This window comes from Parus major, chromosome 11 (genome assembly GCF_001522545.3).
Source record: "Parus major isolate Abel chromosome 11, Parus_major1.1, whole genome shotgun sequence".
NCBI lineage: Eukaryota > Metazoa > Chordata > Aves > Passeriformes > Paridae > Parus > Parus major.
Genome location: NC_031780.1, coordinates 12,412,982 through 12,421,075, shown reverse-complemented (window position 1 = coordinate 12,421,075; position 8,094 = coordinate 12,412,982). Strand labels below are relative to the sequence as shown.

At 45.4% G+C, this 8,094-nt stretch overlaps 1 long non-coding RNA gene across 1 annotated transcript; it reads left to right on the top strand.

Annotated features, from left to right (window-relative positions):
• The first annotated feature begins 754 nt into the window (after positions 1-754).
• LOC107209986 lies at positions 755-7,791 on the top strand. Its single transcript, XR_004499132.1, has 2 exons — positions 755-952; positions 6,067-7,791. It is a non-coding gene; the product is annotated as an uncharacterized LOC107209986 (long non-coding RNA).
• Positions 7,792-8,094: the final 303 nt, after the last annotated feature.

The window sequence follows — 8,094 nt, the reverse complement described above, 5'->3', positions numbered from 1 at the left end:
AACCTGCAGCCCAGTTTCACTTGCACTGCTTACACAGGGCTGAAGAGAAACTGGTGCAAACCCCCAAGCATGCAAATCTGCAGATTTTTTCCCTGCTTAGCTGCAGGGTACTCCCTGTCAGCATAACCTAAATGCAAAACACTGTTTGGAAACTGAATTAGGGCATCATCTGCTGAACACACCGATGTCCAGCGTCCTCCCCCTCCATATGGCTGCCAGTTACCCCTCTGGGGTCCCTGCATCAGCTCACAGGCAGATGGGTTCATACTGATCTGCCCTAATGTGACCCATTTGGGCTGAAGAGAATTAGAAAACATTCATGTGGGTGGGACCAATTCCCCAGGGAAGGGAGACACAGTCTCCCCAAAAGCCCAGCTGGCTCCAGAGGAGGATGCTGTCCATGGACAGGGGAAGCTAGAGCATAAATGGTCTTGGTGTATGCCTTCCTCAGGCCACAAAGAGCTTTCTTCTGAGCTCAAGTGCTTTGGTTAATGATCATCATGCTTTATCTATTATGAAAATCAAATTAACTTAAGCATATTCTCATATTTAAGTATAACTGACTTCTTGGTTTTTCTCCACAAAGAGAAAGCTGCGATTACTCCTCTCTTGATAACCTTTCTGTGACACTGGGGCCATGCTGCCTCTCCTGCTTAAGCTTCACAGAGTCCCAGTCTTCATGTTCCTCAAACACAAACAGTAGATGTTGCTTCTGACAGCAATTAGCTAACCTTCAATTAAAATCTTTTTCAGGTCCAGTTTTGAGACCTGAAGGTCCTGATGAATTAAATACAAGTGTAAAAACATCAGTGCTGTTACTGGGGGATTCTGAAAAGGTGCAGCTCCATGTGGAGAGGAATGTGAAAATCCAGAAATATTCAGCCTGAAACCTTATACCAGCAGCCAGCAAAAGTCTCGCAGCAGGAGCTGCACTGTACTTACAATATTCTAGGTAAAATATGCAAATTGTTCACTTTTGTCTGGATAGTGAAATGTGTATTTTAAGACCGACCTGTTTTGAAGAGCACCAGCCCTTCCTGCTCCCTGCTTTTTACACCCGCAGGTCTCATTTAGACACCAGTTAACTAACTGGGAGGTCAGACTGTTGGGGGCCCTGCTGCAGCGAGCAGATTTCTTGCCCTTCATCACCCTGCAAATGTAACTGCAAGATTTTTGCCATGCTTGTATTTGTTTCAAGGAAAATGGATGATGGGAGGTCTCCACAGCCAGAGTGCTTACCTTGCTCTCTCCAAGCCCTTCCCAGCCACTGCCCCACACCTCGAGACTGCCAATTCAGCCTATTTCTCTGTGCACAGAAGTTGGTTTCATCCCCACAACATTTTTCTGGTTTTGCCTATTTTTTTTTCCTTTTTCCAACATTGAATATTTTAGTTCCATTCTTCATCACTCTTCACCATATAAACACAAGGAATTAACTGGCACCAGAAGCAAGGTTTTGCTATGTTAATTACAGCAGCCCCAGTTCTTTTGGAGCGGTGTGGAGCAGCACATCGCGGCAGCCCCAGTGGAAAACAGATCACCGACACGGTGCTGCGCTTTCTCAGGCTGAGGCACCGGGAGCAACCCCAAGGAATTAGGTTTTCTTGAGTCTAAAATTAACTGGAGAAAATAGTAGTTGCCATAGTGGCTACTCCAAATAAAAGCATCAGATGCTTCCTGTGGCAGAAATGTAAACCGGTGTGATCTGTAATTTCTACATCAAGCAAACCTGGTGCTGCTGTGGCAAACAGCCTGCCCAAAGAGTAGGACAAGGATGACTGCTTCAGCAGCCATCCCTCCTTCTGGAGCCCCATCCCACATAAAGCCCTGCTTCACTCTTGGCTTGTCCTCCTCAAAACAGGGAACGAGCCTCAGTCCTCACGTACACTGAGTATTAAATAAAAGCACTTTCTGTGTCACCATACCTTTCATGTCATGGGGAATTGTGGTTATAGAGGTTAGAGCAATCACTGATGTGCTGTTTCAGGCAGCACACACATAGAAACTGTAATGACCACATTGGGATAAATGGGCTTCATGTTAATTTCTGGTAACCTTCAGAATGGTAAGTGTAAGACTGAAAAATAATGCACTCCTGGAAAATGTAGGACAGTTGGGATGTGAGGTTAAATTTTGTGATTTATAGCCAGCTGTAGTTTTATGAAGTCTCTGAATTAGGTTCTATTTGCCATGGGCTACTGGCTCCTGCAGCCTGCATCCTTGTTGGCCAAAAATGTAAAAGCATGGTGGCTCTTATCTTGAACATTTCTGGGCATAAGCTGGTTTTTAAACAACAAAAATTAGAAATATTTGGGTATGCATAAGAAGAACAACATCAGCTCTTCTTTTTCCTTATACAGTTATATCCACCATTCTCCACAATTTCACAGTCCTGCATCCTACAAAGCCTGAGGTGAGACTATTTAATGGTATCCATACCATGGATAGACCTTCAAAGTGTCATATCATCATCTGATCCCAGTACATCATGTAGGGCTTCCCTACATGATGGGCAGCCAAGTATGATTGCACAGCGTGGGGAGTAACAAACTACATCCAGCTTTAAAAAGCTCTGTTACATTTAAGGCTAAATCTGTCTGTCTGTCTGTCTACCTAGTAATTACTCCAAGATATTATCATGACACTCAGGAAAACAGGCAGCTAGAAATTCCTTGGTAAATTATATATATAACATTACCCTTTTAATAAACAAAGTATTTATATAGTCAAGATATTTTTGAGCCTCATGTTTCCATTCTCCATGAAGTCTTTACCTGGATATGCACATTTTCACATTTTATTGTTAACATAAGATTTAAGTGCATATCTAAGGGTTTAACAGTGCAACTGGAAAGCTCTCCATGGACCATGAGTCATTAGCTGCAGCTCACAGCAGATGAGCACTGAGCCTTTGGAGTAAAAATCAGGGGATTGTGCTTATTTGGGGTGGCTTGCAAGTGCTAGAGGGGAGCAGTGTTGAAGGGTGCAGGTCTGACCCTAGTATATCACCCCCAAGGGGTCTGTGATCATGAAGTGTCTTGGGTGCACAGAATTGCTGTATCATCACCATGTTGGCATGTCAACCTATAACTTTATTTATTAAATGATGTCTTCCCATTTTTTTTCTCTTTTGTACATCCTAACATCCTCACATGACTTGAGATGGCTGTTCAATACATGTCTTGGCAAAAAACAAAAGCTAGAAAAGAAGATACAATTCTCTTATTCAAGACAGCCCAGGGTCAGCCTGTCCCCTTGTTCATTCGGGGGCTTTTCTACACCCTCCCACTCGCACTCACCAGCCAGGGCTCCGGCACGGCCAGGCTGCTCACCCAGCGCTTGTGAGAGCCATTGCAGTGCACAGATTTAAAGGATGCTTTTGAAATGGCTCCAGCAAAACTGACCTGGGATCTCCTCAGTAGGGCCAGGCAAAGATCTTACAGGCTACAGGCACGGGCAGTAGGCTGAATATCCTACACACACAATTTCAATTCATCGGGGTTTCTGTGCAGGACAATGGTGCTAGGGCACAGAGAGCATGGGAGCTAGAGGTGGACACAGCCCCCGGGCTTTTTAGCCACACTCACTCTGGGGGACTGTATTAATTTCACCTGCAGCAGATCTGGGAGGCCAGCACTGATGGCATTAACACCAGCCACAGACAAGATTGGGTTTCCTTAGCTCCAGTGGTGCAGGGTGGCAGCAGCAAGTGCCCAGGGAGCAGTTGGGTGCGGGTCCAGGGCCAGCCACTCTTGGTTCAATTGATCGTGTTTCCTTCAGCAGGACTGAGGTGAGACATTTGAAAAAGATCTTGAAGGAGGTGAGGAAAACCCCAGACACAGCCCCACCTCTGCTAAGCAATGCCAGTAGAGAAGTCAGCAGTGTGGTTCAGCCATCAGCAGCAGCAACTCCAGGCACCAGCACAAGTGGCCACCTGCCATGAGCTGCAGAAAATCCAGAAGAACACAGTGAAATCCATGAGCATGTTCAGTTTAAATGAGCCTGTGTTTTGGGAAGGGCCACTGCAAATGAGCTGAGCATCTGGAGGTCTCACAAGACTCAATGGAAATTGCAGGCACATGGGTTCTCTGACAATCAACAGTGTTTTACCTTTTCTCTCATAATGACAAGACATTAACATGAAAACTAAGATGATAGTCCTTACACCCTCCAAAGTGCATTTGCAACCGGATGGACAGGTAGCAGATAGAGAGGACTCCCAGCACCAGATACCTCCAGCCACCAAGTGCCAGCAGAGGAAGTGCCACAGCTGTCACTGGCAGCAGTCCTGCTGCAGGAGGGGAGGGCATGTTCCCTCTTGCCCCAGTATGTCTCATCAGGTTGCTGCTGTTAGCAACCCAGCCCTAGTCTAGCACAGCCACAGAGCTACTGGGTGCACCCTGCAGCTTCTTCTAGCAGTGACAGATCTCTTCTAAAAACACACTTCCTCTTTACAGAACTCTTTAGTGGTTCTGAATAATTATTCCCTGTGATACTATTTCCTATAGTTTTAAGAGCCAGTGATATATATTAGTGCTGTCCATCTATTAGATTTTCATTTCCTCAGGAACACAAGCGCTGAGAAAGGAGACAGGCCATGCAGTCACACTGTGACTGGACTGAAGCATTGGCAATAAAAACTTGCAGCAAGTTTTCATTTTCTGCTTTCTTGAGCTAAGTTTCTGGAGAACTAACATCCATTTGTCAAAAGAGATTATTATGAAGTGATACCTATAAGCTTATAAGCTAAACCTATTGACTTACTGTCTCTGTGAAATTTCTTCTCAACTCTTTCCAACTGAGCTGAACACAAAGCTGGCCATGTCACCAGGGAGCAATTCAAATAAACTTTTAAGCTAGTACCAATGCCCAGCACACCTCCTTCCAGGACTGGCAAGACTTACAGAAACCCACTGGGAGGAGCTGTGCAAGTGCTGCTGTGGAGAGCTGTGAGATGCACTCGCCTTTGATTTGGTGTGGCCAATGCTATGGGGGCCATCACACAATGTCTGGGTGGTGAGTCACCCAGGGGATGAGTTATCATTTTCACCTATGCAGATGATGCAGATCTTCTGCAAATAGCAAAACACTCTGCAACACTCCATCCTCTGAATCAAGAAAAGATCATGTAGCATGTCCAAGACCTGCAGCTGAAGGAGGAAATTACGTAGCAGAGTGCAGGGCTTGCTCACAGCACACAGGTGTATTTCCCCCCTTTTTCTATTCTGCAGAACAGCAATGCCTTGGCAGAGGAACAAAAAGCTGAGAGTGGGGCAAACCTAAGCTTGCCATGTGCTCCAGGCAGGCTGGGCTTATTTGGGTGTGCAATGCCCTGTGCCTCCTGCCATGTGCTTTGCGTGGGCAGTGCGGACAGGCTGCAGTCCCTGGCAGCCCGAGGGAGGAGCCAGCCTCCAGCACACCCAGAGCCTGTTTTATGGAAATTGCACACTGTGATGGTAGGAAGTCTCTTGACACAAGGACAGGAAAAGTTTTGGCTGTCTTTTTCCCTTGTCATCTCTGCCTGCCGTTATCCCTCCTTGCACTGGAATAAGGAGGTCAGCCAGACCCACACAATTAGAGGAAATTGTGTAAGGTTGACCTTGTACCCTGCCAGGTCCTTTCAAGCATGGGCAGTCTTTATCAGTGGCAGCATAGAAAACAGAAGAGATGTGCTTATAGGTGGGAGAATGAGATTGTTAAGACATTTTTTCCCCTCAGTCTCCACAAACTAAGATAGTACCTCTGCCACTTGGGTGAACTTAGGTTATTCCCACTCATATCTGGCAGCCCGTGGTTTCCTCCTTCATCTTGACTTCTGCTATTTTCATTCTGTGATGTCTGTACCTTTACACTATTGGGAGTGGATTGTGTGTGGATCACTAACTTTTGGACAGGTCAGCTATCTCAGCCTGAGCACCACTAGATGGATACTAATAAGAGGAAACGAATACATCAAAGACAATTCTCTCTTTTACTCCTCATATCCCTCTCCCAGGCACGCTGCTTTCTTCTGCTCTTGTTGTTGCTGCCCTTTCTCACTCTGCGTTTATGCTCTGATTTCTGCAGATGGAGCTGTACCAAGAAGAGGTGAAGATTGAATTTTTAGGTCTGCTGGAACTACATGAATGAGCCTGTGTGGAGCCTCCCCTACAAAAGGGGATCATGTACAAGAGATTATGGATTCTACAAACTGTGCATCAAATTTAACAAAACAATTAAAGCTGTGCCTGTGAGGCAGGTGATGGTGCTGTGGGGAACACATTGATGGAATGTAGAAGTGGCTGTTTGAAGGAGACATCTAAACCCTGTAAAGGATGGGGGTGGCCAATTAATTCATTTGACAGCTGGATGTGGCTAGATAAGCATACCATGTTTGTCACTTCTTGGCAGAAGTGCAGGAGCCCTGGAAGAGCTGACCAAACACTCCTTCATTTTGTAGAGCTTTAGAAGACCCAAGAGTAGAAGCCTAGGGGGTCACTGTGGTTGCTGTGAGGTGGAAATAAGTTTTTCCAAGGACACTCTCTAAACATAAGGTCAATTTCCTTTTATTCAGAAATTGTAGAATCTGGTACAGGGCATGACTGACCAACACATAACAAGTGTGTACTTGTCCTATCCAGCAACAGACCCGGAGAAACTCAACCCAGTGACACAATGTGAGTCAGTCATGCAGAAATGTTGGGGACCAGAGTCTCTGGCTACACTGACCTTGGCTGCAGACATGCATGTCTCAGCTGCATTGCTGTAGCTGCCTCTGAAGGCTCTGTTTGACTGGCAAAATCTCAGCTACCAATGGTAATCCCTGGAAAGGAACTGCTCCAGCCTGACTGTCAAGCTGGCTCACAACAGCTGCAATTAAGAAGAAACATCCCTTACCAGTTAAGGGAGTAAACTGGATTTGGAATCAACATAATACAATAACTTGGATTCCCAAAACACTGTTTCTGTGGTACTTTGAGGATTTCCAGGACAAAAAGCAAGCAGCTCTCATGGCAGGAGGAATGTGCTGGGTAAGACTTCCTATTTCTGCTGCACTGGCAGGTTACAGGAGACAAGGCTCTAAAGCTGAGAAATTTGGTGGTTTGGACCCATGAATTCAAAGTAGTTGGGCTCTGGGAACTTCGTGCAAGTTTGTCTGCACTGGGACCTAGGACACTTTCCCAGAGCAATTTGAGTTACCTTCTTTGGAAATGCATGAAGACAAGAATAACCTGGCATGGCAAAGTTCTACCAGGTCACCAAGCATTTCCTAGGGCCTGAGGAACAGGGTGGCAAATATGCTGATTTCCAGCAGTTTGTGGGACAGTTATGGATGCACAGAAATCTTGCCTAACCCCATCCTTATCTCCTGGCTTTTGTTTATTTTTTAAACTCAGTTTAAGCATCAGCCATAAGAACAGTGGTGTGGCACAAGGAATAAAGATACACAAACTGCACTCAGTCCAACCCAAAGTACTCACCCTGCTGTGGACACATTAGCAGGTCTGGGTACAGCAAGCAGTTGCCATGATCTGCAAAGGAGCCTTGAGACATCAGCTCGCATCAGAGAGCCTGGATTAGAACAGTGGAGAGAAAGAAACCAGAAGTGCATGACAAATCAATGGCTTTGCAATTTGTCACTACAGCAATGGTGAGTTCAGGTATGCAGACCAGGCTGTCTGGTACCAACCAGCCTCAAGGCACTCTGGGCAGATAACATGTGCAACACATTCTTGAAAGACACAGCCTTCAGAAATAGCTTTCAAATATGTTTTCAAAAGTGGTAGGTCCTTATTAAACTAATGATCCTAATTAATGAAGCATATTTTTTATTATCTTAGCAAAGAGTGAACAAACACCAAGGTTCAGTGACCAGTTGCTTCCTAGATTTCCTTATGCACAGGCTATTTGTTGAAAGCTGTTTTAATGGCTAGTGCTAAGTAAAATGGAACAATCCTTCCATTAGTGCAACTTGGAGATAGCATCTCACTTGTGGTTTGCATTTTTCAGATGCATTAATAACTACAGCCCATATTAAATCCCAGCATCGAGGACTTGCTCTATGTCTGGTTATTAACAAGCCAGTGGGAAGATCTGCCTGACCCCCAGGGCACT